The sequence below is a fragment of the Oryctolagus cuniculus genome, chromosome 10 (assembly GCF_051225735.1).
Source record: "Oryctolagus cuniculus isolate XC-2025 breed Fujian yellow rabbit chromosome 10, ASM5122573v1, whole genome shotgun sequence".
Taxonomy (NCBI): domain Eukaryota; kingdom Metazoa; phylum Chordata; class Mammalia; order Lagomorpha; family Leporidae; genus Oryctolagus; species Oryctolagus cuniculus.
This window is the reverse complement of record NC_142876.1, coordinates 28,697,039-28,709,782: the sequence shown is the minus strand read 5'-3', so window position 1 is coordinate 28,709,782 and position 12,744 is coordinate 28,697,039. Positions and strand designations below refer to the sequence as shown.

The following is a 12,744-nucleotide window of genomic DNA, read 5'->3' as shown; positions in this document are numbered from 1 at the left end:
GATTCCAGAAAGAGAAGTGGGAGTAGTGTCTAAGAGTGCTCAATCTTTGCCTTCCATAATACACAGAAAGTCAACTGAAAATATCTAGGATTACTAAATCAAAAACAACAGTAAAGGCATATTAGTCATAGAGAGGTAACTAATGAGAAGCAGCAGCTACCAGACTTGACAGTGCTGGTCACTTCTGGAGAAAGGATTCCAGGAGGGAGGGATGGGGATGCAGTATTTTAAGTCCATCATATTGTTTCACATTTTACAACCATGCCCACTGATGGAAGTGGTGGAGCAGATAAAACACTGCGTGGAGTGCCCCATCCCGTACCAGATGCCTGGGGAGTCCTGTGTCCACTGCCCACTGGAGCTTCCTGCTGATGTGCACCCTGGGAGGCAGCAGGTGATGGCTCAGGTACTTGAGTCCATGCCACCTCCATGGGAGACCTGATGGAGTTCCAGGGTCCTGGACTCCAGCTAGCCTAGCCTCACCTGCTGCAGGCATTGGGAAATGCATCAGCACATGGAAGACTTCTGTCTCTCCCTGCCTTTCAATACATAAAAAGTTTAAACTATGAAAAAATATAAAATGTCATATATTATTCTGATAAAAATTAAGTATTTTTAATCTCCCTTATCATTATCTATTCAGATTTAAATTTTTTAACATAAAATGGAAAATACATTATCATAATAATTGAAGTAATGGTAACAAATGTGAATTATTTTTTACTCAAGTACAAAACTGGCAAGCTTAAGAAAATGTAAGACAGGGCCAGCACTGTGGCGTAGCGGGTAAAGCCACCGCCTGCAGTGCCAGCATCCCATATGGGCACCGGTTCGGGTCCACTTCCAATCCAGCTCTCTGCTGTGGCCTGGGAAAGCAGTACAAGATGGCCCAAGTCCTTGGGCCCCTGCACCCACGTGGGAGACCTAGAAGAAGCTCCTGGCTCCTGGCTTCAAATCAATGGAGTTCTGGCCGTTGTGGTCTGATTATCAGGGAGTGAACCAGCAGATGGAAGACCTCTCTCTCTCTGCCTCTCCTTCTCTCTCTGTGTAACTCTTTCAAATAAATAAATAAATCTTAAAAAAAAAAAAATCTAAGTCATGGGGGCTGGCACTGTGGAACAGTAGGTGAAGCTTCCACCTGCAGTGCCGGCATCTCATATGGGCACCAGTTCATGTCCAGGCTGCTCCACTTCTGATCCAGCTCTCTGCTAATGGCCTGGGAAAGCAGTGGAAGATGGCCCAAGTGCTTGGGCCCCTGCACCTACATGGGAACCTTGGAAGAAGATCCTGACTCCTGGCTTTGTAGCCATTTAGGGAATGAACCAGTGGATGGAAGAGCTCTCTATATATAATAAATATTTGAAAAAAAAAAAAGAAAGAAAGAAAATCTAAGTCATCAAAGTCAGACCTTAACACAAGAGAAGGAAGGAAGGAAGGAAGGAAGGAAGGAAGGAAGGGAGGGAGGGAGGGAGGGAGGGAAATCTAAATTTCAACTTTCTACCACTGTATGAGTTTGTAAACAAGTAGTAGCCAAGGCACAGGCAGAAAAGAATTAAGTTCCAGCCCACAAAAGTAAAAGACACACAGATTAATCAAACAAAATAGAGAATCCAGAAATGGTCCCATAATAGGACAAGCTATCAGCTTCGGTCAACAGTGTAAAGATAGTTCAATGGAGCAGACAGTCCATCAATGGTGTTAGAAAAACTGGCTGTCACTTTGCCAAAATATATATATATATATATATATATGTATATGTGTATATATATATATAAACCTTAACCCAAACCTCAGAGCTTCTACAAAATTAACTCAAAAGCCCACAGATCTAAATGTAAAACATAAAATTATAAAACCTTTAGAGGAGAAACTCTTTGCAGCTTAAGGTTAGAAGAATTCTTAGACATGATACAAAAATACAATCCATCACAAAAAAAAAAAAAAATTGGTGGGGCCCACACTATGGCACAGCTTGTTAAGCTGCCCCCTGCACACCAGCTTCCATATTGGCACCAGTGTGAGTCCCAGCTGCTCCACTTCTCATCCAGCTCTCTGCTAATGCTCCTGGAAAGGCAGCAGAAGATGGCCCAAGTGCTTGGGTCCACCACCCACATGGGGGACCCTGATGGAGTTCCAGGCTCCTGGCCATTGCAGCCATCTGGGGAGTGAACTGGTAGATGGAAGATCTCTTCCTCTTTCTGTTTCTTCCTCTCTGTCACTCTACCTTTCAAATAAAATGAAAAAAAAAAAAAAGGAAGAAAAAATTTGAACAGAATACCAAAGAGATATGCAAATTGGAAATAAACACATGAAAAGACAATCCAACATCATCAGCCTTTAGAGAACTACAAATTGAAACCACAATGACATAGCACTTCACGTTATTAGAATGCCTAAAATTAAAACTACTGACAGTTCCAAATGTTGCTGAATCGATGTACAGAAATGGGATGTCTCACATTGCTGGTGGGAATGCAAAATGGTACCACCACTCCTGAAAATGGTACAGCAGTTTCTTATAAGGCTAAATGCAAACACACCAATTCCACCTGGCAATTGCCCCTCTGGCCTACAATCCTAGAGAAGTGAAAACAACAACAACAACAACAGCAAAAGCACAAATTGGGGCCGGTATTGTGGCACAGCAGGTTAAGCCGCTGCTTGCATCACTGGCATCTCATTCAGGAGCCCTGCTGGAGTCCTGGCTGTTCCATTTCCTATCCAGCTCCCTGCTTATGTGCCAGAGAAGGCAGCAGAAAATAGCCTGAAAGCTTGGGCCCCTTCCCGTCACACAGGAGACCCAGATGAAGCGCCTGGCCCAGCCCCAGTCATTGCAGCTAGTTAGGGAGTGAACCAGGGAACGGAAGATCGATCACTCCCTCTCTCTCTCCACACCTGTGTAACTCTGCCTTTCAAATCAATAAATATTTTAAAAAGAAACAAATAAATGCATCTCTAAAAAATATGTAGACACAGAGATTATAAGTAATGAGCTGGAAAAAGACACACACCATCACCATTCTAACAGCACTAATCAAAAGGAAGTGGAAGTGGTCATATTAATTTTAGCCAGAGCAGACTGCAGAGAAACAAAAGTTATTAGGGATAAAGAGGAGCATTACATAAAGATAAAGGGGTCAATTCTCAAAGAGGACACAACAATCCTCAAAATATAGCACTAACAATACAGTGTCAAGGGGCTGATGCCACGGCGCAGTAGGTTAATCCTCCACCTGTGGCGCCGGCATCCCATATGGGCGCCAGTTCTACACCCAGCTGCCCCTCTTCCCATCCAGCTCTCTGCTATGGCCTGGGAAAGCAGTGAAGGATGGCCCAAGTCCTTGGGCCCCTGCACCCACGTAGGAAGCTGGGAAGAAGTTCCTGGCTCCTGGCTTCGAATCAGCGCAGCTCTGGCCGTTGCAGCCATTTGAGGAGTGAACCAGCCAATGGAAGACCTCTCTCTCTGTCTCTTCCTCTGTCTGTAACTCTACCTCTCAAATAAATAAATAAATCTAAAAAAAAGATACAGCGTCAAAATACCAATGAGAATGCTGTTGTTGTGTCAGAGGTGTAGTGTATGGCTAAGAATAGGCCAGTGAAAATTTGAATTATAAGGCACAGGCCTAGTAGAGAGCCAAAGTTTCATCAGGCAGAGATGTTTGATGGAGCAGGAAGGTCAATTAGGGAGTGGTTAACAATTTTTAATAGGGGGTGGGTTTTGCGAATGTTGGTCATTAGGTTCTTATAGTTGAAAACAACGATGATTTTTCATGTCATTAGTCATGGTTCAAGTCCATGTAAGAACTATGACATACGTAGTGTTTTTATTAAGTGTAATGTTTGTGATGGGGTTTGTTGGGTTTTCTTCTAAGCCATCACCAATTTATGGAGGGCTTGGGTTGATTGTTAGTGGTGGTTTCACTTCTGATCCAGCTCTCTGCTATGGTCTAGGAAAGCAGTGGAGGATGGCCCAAGTCCTTGGGCCCCTGCACCCGCGTGGGAGACCCAGAAGAAGCTCCTGGCTCCTGGCTTCACATCCGTGTAGCTTTGGCCATTGTGGCCATCTGGGGTGTGAACAAGGGGATGGAAGACCTCTCTCTCTCTGCCTCTCTGTAACTCTGTCTTTCAAATAAATAAATAAATCTTATAAAAAAATAAAATGAAAGTAAATTTTCTTTTAAAAGATTTACTTATTTATTTGAAGGCAGAGTTAGAGAGAGGCAGAGGGAGAGGAAAGGGAGGGAGGAAGAGAGAGAGAGAGAAAGTCTCCCATCCACTGGTTCACTCCCCAGATGGCCACAATAGCCAGAGCTGGGCCGATCTGAAGCCAGGAGCCAGGAGCCAGGAGCCTCTTCCGGGTCTCCTACATGGGTCCAGGGGCTCAAAGACTTGAGCCATCTTCTACTTCTTTCCCAGGCCATAGCAGAGAGCTGCATCAGAAGTGGAGCAGTCGGGACTCAAACTGGTACCCATGTGAGATGCCGGCACTGCAGGGAGCAACTTTTACCCACTACACCACAACACCAGTCCCAGTAAAATTTCTTAAAGAAAGAAAAAAGAAAGAAAGAAACCATTCAGTTCTTTGAGTGCTGGAAACCAATAAGCTAGTGCTAGAGAAACAAGCAGTTGGTCTTATGAGGATGCAAAATGTAGACACTCACAGAACAACCATCCTGGATTCTTCCCAAAGTCACTATCACAGAAAATACAGCATGTGCCTGAAGGAGTTGCTCTAAATTAAAGGAGACAAAAAGGAATAAACAACCAAATTCAAGTGTGAATCATGACCAAACCCAGATTTGGAAAAAGAAAGAACAAAAAAACAAATCTTACAATAAAAGACAATCTTCAGACAAATAAGGAAATCTAATATGGACTGAGTAGCAAAGATATTACAGATTTTTGTGGAATAATGTAGGGGGAAAATGCCTTCATTCATGACATGTACTTAAGAATTTAAGGGAAAAAAGTCTGTCTACAATTTACTCTCGAATGGTTCAGAAAAAAAGAGATAAAGAAAGCATGACAAAATTTGAACTGTTATAAAATCTAGATGGAGGAAATAGCACATGTTGAATATACGATTCCAACTTTTCATATATTTGAAACTTTCTATTTATAAAGTTTTTTAAATTAATAAAAAAGGTTTCATACTATAACGCCATTTATATAACTGAAGAAATGACAGGGCCAATGCTGTGGCGCAGCAGGTTAAAGTGCTGGCCCGCAGGCCAGCATCCCATATGACCTCTGGTTCGAGTTCTGGCTGCTCCACTTCCGATCCAGCTCTCTGCTATGGCCTGGGAAAGGTGATTGGGCCCCTGCACCTGCATGGGAGACCTGAAGGAGCTCCTGGCTCCTGGCTCCGGATCAGCTCTGGCTGTTGTGGTCATCTGGGGAGTCTACCAGTGGATGGAAGACCTCTCTCTCTGGCTCTACCTCTCTCTCTAACTCTTTCAAATAAATAAATCTGAAAAAGGAAGGAAGGAAGGAAGGAAGGAAGGAAGGAAGGAAGGAAGGAAGGAAGGAAGGAAGGAAGGAAGGAAGGAAGGAAGGAAGGAAGGAAGGAAGGAAGGAAGGAAGGAAGGAAGGAAGGAAGGAAGGAAGGAAGGAAGGAAGGAAGGAAGGAAGGAAGGAAGGGCAAAACAACAGTGATAGAGAACAGATGGGTAGTCACCAGAATTACAGACATAAGAGGAAAAATGTAAACACTGGAGAATTAGTCCATTATACTATACCAGTAGCAGCTACTGATAAGGTACTATAGTTATATTAACTTTAGAGGGAGCTGGGGGAAAGGTTGACAGAACCTCTTTGTGTTCTTTTGAACTTATGAACCTATTATTATTTAAAAATTTAAAAATTTCTAAAAATCAACTAAAAAATTCAAACTCAACAACCTACATGTCCCGGAAAGATGCCAACAAATCAGACTAACCGGCTCACTCTTTCATTTCTATATATTAAATTACTTCATCACCTTTATTATCACACAACAATTTTCACATCCTAGGTAGCTGGTGTCCTTGGACTGTTCTTTCACTTAGACTAGTTTCCCCACATAAATTCTTTCTCTCAAAACCCATTTCTTTCAAACCTGAACTGTCATCTTCAACAAAAGCAAAGTCAGCAATATTTCTGGGACCTCTGAGGATCTGTACTCGCTTCATTAACTCTGAGAGTACACAGGATTTCTGTCCTCCATCACCTACTAAAGGGCAGACTCTGCTACTGCCTTTTAAACCTTTCAAATTCTTTAATTTGCCCAGTTGTCCCTAGGACCCTTGATTATGCCTCAATGAGACTTTTTATTTAAACCCAAATATACAAAGAAAAACACCTTGACACTTGTTTACAGTCTGCCACTTATCAAGGGACTCACGCTAATTAGCAGTTGGCATGGTGAGCCCAACATGAATGTAGTGGATGATAAATACCTCCAAGTGTGTAGATGTCTAGAGATGGTTACTTTACAGGCAAAAGCAACTTAAGTATGAGTCTTCCTGGCTCTAACACAGACTCAGTTTTTCTTCTCCATGCCTCATTGAAATGAACAAGATAAAAATGACACTGGGTCACGAGAAATGAGATTCAGAGCAATTTGTTCCCAATTAAGTAGACTAGTATTTTCGTTTGCTTCTGGTACCTTAAAAGCAATCAATTAGGGGCCAGTGCTGTTGGAGTGGTGGTTCAAGCCAGAGCTTGCAGCACCAGCATCCCATATGGGCACGGGTTCGTGTCCCAGTTGCCCTCTTCTGATCTAGCTTCCTACTAATGTACCTGGGAAAGCAGTGGAAGATGCCCTAAGTGCTTAAGCCCCTTTACCCACATGGGTGACCCTGAAGAAACTCCTGGCTTCTGACTTTGGACAGGCCCAGCTCTGGCCATTGCAGCCGTTTGAGGAGTGAACCAGAGGATGAAGATCTCTCTCTCTCTCTCTCTGTCCTCCTCTCTCTGTAACTCTGCCTTTGAAATAAATAAATAAACAAATAAATGTTTTCAGTAAAAAAGCAATCAATTAAAGCAATTTACTTTGGGAGTTTAATTAGGTACATTTGAATGTTGGATTTTCAAAAGAACAAAACTGAAGTTTGGAATCAACCTCCCACTCCTGACAAAGCAATAATGCAAAATGACCTTGTTATAACACTCAGGAATGAAATTTAAGTGAGATATATTTCTATGTTTTGAATCAGTAAAGTACACGGTCCAAAATACAAAGGGTGCAAAGGATACAGAATGAAGTCTTCCTCCTTCCCCCCTCCTGATTATCTAGTTTCTCAACTCAGAGAAAATATGAGCAATTCCTTGAGTGTGTGTTCCGCAGATATTCCATGTATATGCAAACTTATTTCCCTTCCCCTTTACAAAAACCACAAGCATATGATATATGGCTGTTTACATGCTACTCCCATGTATCAATATATACTGAAAATCATTACATATACATATGTAAAGCACTGCTTTCCTTTTTAAAAACTATATAACATTCCATTTATAATTTAATAAATCCGAGGCAGGCATTCGGTACAGCAGTGAAGTCACTGCTTCAGATGGCCACATCCCACATCAGAGTCTCTTGGTTCAAGTCCCAGCTCTGCTTCCAATCCAGCTTCCTGCTAGATGTGCACACTGGGAAAAGGTGATGGCTCAAGTGGTTGGGTCACTGCCACCCACATGGGAGACCTGGATTGAGTTCCAGCCTCCTGGCTTCAACCTGGTCCAGCCCCACCTATTATGGACATTGGGGAGTAAACCTCTAGATGGAGGATCAAAACAGAACTCTCCCTCTTCCCGACCCTCCCACCCCTACCACCCACACCCCTATCTTTCTATCTTTCAAATAAAAGAAATCCCATGTTGATGGACACTTAGGTAATTTAATCATTTGCGGTTACAAATCATTCTCCAGTAAGAGATGTAAATATACATGAGCTATCATTTATATCTTTTTTTAAAATATTATTTATTATTTGAAAGGCAGAGGTACAGAGAGGCAGAGGAAGAGAGAGAGAGCTTCCACCCACTACTTCATTCCCCAAGTGACCACAACAGCCAGAGCTGGGCCAATCCGAAGCCAGGAGCTTCTTCCAGGTCTCCCATTCGGGTACAGGGGCCCAAGGACTTGGGCCATCTTCCACTGCTTTCCCAGGCCATAGCAGAGAGCTGGATTGGAAGTGGAGCAGCCGGGACTCGAACCAGCACCCATATGGGATGCCAGCACTGCAGGTGGCAGCTTTACCCACTATCCCACAGTGCCGGCCCCTATCACTTATATCTTATACTACTGTTTCATTAAGTAATACATGATATTTCACACAGGTTATGTGTACACGGGTTTGATAAATCCAGAGAAACAGGATGCATTTCTGACTTTGACAGACACAGCTTCACCGCCTTCTACAGGTGCTGCCCCAACCTGTGCTCCCACCAGCAGTGCCCATGCCTCACTCCACAGCCACCACTGTTTCACCAAACTGCTTGATCCCCACCAACTGACAAGTAAAATGAAGTTTGTCAACACAGTGCTTTTATTTCTTACTACAAATAAAGCTATTACTTGTTATTATCTATTTTCTGTTGATTTACAGGAAATAAACTTTATATGTGGAATGGCTGGACAAAGCACAAAGTATTAAATCAAAGGAAGTTCTCAGCCCGGGACTACTGTGAAATCTTCCTACAGCATCACTGTGGTGAAGCCTGCGAGCTCAGTAGGACAGAACAAGGAAAAGCAAGTCCCTGACAGCACAGAGTGCAGTGCCTCCTTCCCCTTTTTATCTCACCAAACCCTAGAAATAATGTAAAAGCTAGTTTTAAAATAGTGATTACAGAGCCTCACTCAAAAATTCACAGGGAACCAGAAGCTGTGAGGAATCCCCATGAAACACAGAACAGCCAGGGAGGGGCTAAAAGGGAAATGCACGTGGAGCAGGCACAAAAGCCTTCCAAGACACGTCACAAAGCACATGAACAGGGACCAACCTTGCATCCCATATGTGTGCTGCTCCACTTCCAATCCAGCTCCCTGCCAATGGCCTGGGAAAAGCAGAGGAAGATGGCCCAAGTGTTTGGGCCCCTGTACCCATGTGAGAGACCAAGAAGAAGCTCCAGGCTTTGGGCTTCGGATCAGCCAACTTCTGACCATTGCAGCCATTTGGAGAGTAAATAAGCAGATGGAAGACCTCTCTCCCTCTGCCTCTCTGTAACTCTACCTTTCAAATTAATAACTCTTTTATTAAAAAAATACTTAAATAAATAAAAAGAAAAAAGCAATGGAAATATAGGAGCATTTTGGGGCTGGCAGTGTGGTGCAGCAGGTTAACACCCTGGTCTGCAGCGCTGGCATCCTATATGGGCGCCAGTTCAAGACCCTGATGTTCCAAACCCTAGACTTTTTTTCTGACTTTGATAGACACTGCCACCACTGTTTAACCAAACTGCTTGATCCCCACCAACTGACTTCCGATCCAGTCTCTGCTATGGCCTGGGAAAGCAGTAGAAGACGGCCCAAATCCTTGGGCCCCTGCACCCATGTGGGAAACCCGGAAGAAGTTCCTGGCTCCTGGCTTTGGATCAGTGCAGCTCCAGCCGATGCAGCCAACTGGGGAGTGAATCATCAGCTGGAAGACCTCTCTCTCTCTCTGCCTCTCCTCTCTGTGTAACTCTGACTTCCAAATAACTAAATAAATCTTTAAAATATATATATATATATATATATATGAGCATTTTAGGTAGAGCAAACAGTATGTGCAAGGGCACTTTCACTGAACTGTTTTATTTATAGTGTAAGTACCAGAAACTAAGCCAAGAGCTTTACAATTTCTGACTCATTTAGTGTGCATAACTGTTAAGGTGGGTACTATTATCTCAGTCTACAGGTGGGAAACCTAAGAGACTGAAGGCTTAACTAATTTGAACAGGGTCATGTAGATAATAAGTGGCAAGGCCAGGATTTGAACCCACGCAGACTAATTCCAGAGTCCCTGGTCTTAAATGCTTTACTACACTGTGTCTCCAGTGACATCCAGCGCTAGGAGTTCTTCTATGACATCCATAGCTCTATAAATCATTTCATTCCCATCTCTTCCTCCAAGCCAGGTCCAACTTCAACAATCACACACAATTTAGTGCAACAGCATCCTGATTTCTTTGCTTCCAATCCTCTCAACTTTGATTCAATTTTCACACTCCTCTGATGAATTAATCCCACCAGGAAATTCAGTCCAGCACATAATTAAGACCAAAGGTTCCAGTGTGCACCAGATGCTCCCAGGTCTGTCTAGAGTCCATCTGCATCTCCACTGCTCTGCTTATAAAATCCCATTGCATAGTGGGGAAAAACAACAGTACCTACTACTCACAAGATGGTCTAAGATGAAGCAGACACTGCCTGGGAGGCACCAAGTAAAGACCCGTGCACAGAATAGCTTAGCCAAAAGAACGGTCAAAGAGAAATTGTTTTTTTCCCCTGGGTGGCAAAGAAATAAAGAGGTAGACAGAGAGACCTCCCATCTCCTGGTCCGCTGCCCAAATACCAGCAATGGCCAGGGCTGGGCAAGCCAAAGCCAGGAACTGGAAACTCATTCCAGGTCTCCCCTGTGGATGGCAGGAACCCAGTTATGCCATCACTGCTGCCTCCCTCCGTCTGCATCAGCAGGAAGCTGGAGTCGGGAATCAAACCCAGGCAGTATGATGTAGAATACTAGCATCCTAACTGCTAGGCTAAAACTTGCTCTTCTAATTATCTGCAATAATAGTAAAATTATCACTTCATCATTTCACTCACCAGCTGAAACACATTCAATGATTCTTCACTCCTTGAAAAAGCAATACTGGCATTCAAGGCCCTGCACAGTCTGAAAGCTCCCTTTCCAACTATCCTCTAAACCCACGGTTCTCAAACTTAAATGCATATTTACAAATAAATAAATAAATAAAAGAGTATGTAGCTTAAAATACAAACTCTTGGAGCCAAAGACTCAAAATGTAAGCAGAGAGCCCAGGCATCTGTATTTTTACAAAAGCATTCCAGTGATTTTGATACAAGCGGTCCATGAACCTCAGCTTGCAAATAAACCCCTAACAGAGCCAGGACACACTGTCTTCTCACCTCTTGCACCTTACTCCACGTCTGTGACCTTCAACACCCCACTGTCCCCATGGCTGGAGCCCCACCACTGCTCCATACGGGGCTCCCCTTCCTTCCTCTGTAATCCTAGAGCACGCTTTAACTTCACTACTCATTCGGAATGTAACTTCCCTTTTAACATGTCTTGTTTTGCTGTCTGACTCATATTTAACTTTTCAGATCAGTGATTCCCAGACAGCAATTTTCCATTATAGCCCAAAAAAAGTTCAAATCAAACATTTGTACTTAATTTGTGAAATAGTGTATATATAGAGTCTATGTGTACTGATTCACTCTCTCCTCATGTAATATTCCTTAAATGGAAAGTAAACAGTGAGGCCGGCGCCGCGGCTCACTAGGCTAATCCTCCGCCTTGCGGCGCCAGCACACCGGGTTCTAGTCCCGGTCAGGGCGCCAGATTCTGTCCCGGTTGCCCCTCTTCCAGGCCAGCTCTCTGTTGTGGCCCGGGAGTGCAGTGGAGGATGGCCCAAGTCCTTGGGCCCTGCACCCCATGGGAGACCAGGAGAAGCACCTGGCTCCTGCCATCGGATCAGCGCGGTGCGCCGGCCGCAGCGCGCGGGCCGCGGCGGCCATTGGAGGGTGAACCAACGGCAAAGGAAGGCCTTTCTCTCTGTCTCTCTCTCTCTCTCTCTCACTGTCCACTCTGCCTGTCAAAAAAAAAAAAAAAAAAAAGTAAACAGTGGATCTAAAAATCTACGATCACCAAATTCTGTCCTAATACCCACAAAATACGTAAATGATGCCCTCATATACTCTACTCCATCTGAAGTTATATTCCAAAATCACCTGCTTCCTGAAAAAGCACAAGGTGCATACGTGCCACATTTACACTCAGGAGACTTTAAAGAGGAATCTCTGAAACAAGAGACCAGAGAATGATGTTAAATGCGTTAAATGCCACGGTGCCCTGAGCCCATCAAGCAACGGAACATTCTCTGACACGCTGCCATGTTCCAAGTGCTAGATTAAGTGCATTCCACACCAGTGAAGTGAGAACAATGAACACAAAGATACAAACCCACAAAGAGATTAGGGGAGGTGTGGAAGATGGGAAGCGGACAGAGTGTAGCTCAACCTGCAGGGCTGAGAAGCCCACGCTGAGTAAAAGCCAAAGAGGACACAAAGGAGAAGGAACCCAGGGAACCCTGGGAAGGCTACCAAGCTAGAGACAGGGAGCGGTGAGAATGAGGGCAGGGCATGGGCTAAAGGCTATGGGCCTCCCTCCAGGAGGAGACCTCACGCACGCTCTCCGGAGAAAGCTCACTACAAAGAAATCTGGAGTGCAACACCAGGGTTGGGAAGGGAAATACAGTGGATGACGACGACAAGAGGATGAAGACAAAGTTGGCAGGTGGTGTCCCAGCCTCCCAGGCAGGGGATTGGGAGTTCTTCAAGAGAGACTGAATGGCAACCATAGGAAAACACATGCTCCTTTAGGACTCTCCCACCCCACCACTTAGAAAGTCTCCTGCCACCTTCTAGAAACGCCCAACACAATCCATGTACACAAAGAGCTTCCCTTCCATTCGGGCGATGTCTCGATCTTACACAAGGATGGACAAAATGATTAGACTTGTGGGGAAAGTCTCCAA

At 44.1% G+C, this 12,744-nt stretch overlaps 1 protein-coding gene across 8 annotated transcripts in view; it reads right to left on the bottom strand.

The window, feature by feature from the left end:
* DYM (dymeclin) overlaps positions 1 to 12,744 on the bottom strand; it is a 372,541-nt gene that overhangs the window by 347,389 nt on the left and 12,408 nt on the right. For 2 of the 8 annotated variants that reach the window (XM_089305763.1, XM_089305762.1), the window contains exon 2: positions 4,662 to 4,732. The exons of the other annotated variants lie outside the window; for them this stretch is intronic. The gene's annotated coding sequence lies outside the window, so the exon portion shown is untranslated. The remainder of the gene's footprint in view (positions 1 to 4,661; positions 4,733 to 12,744) is intronic. 8 annotated transcript variants of the gene reach the window in all.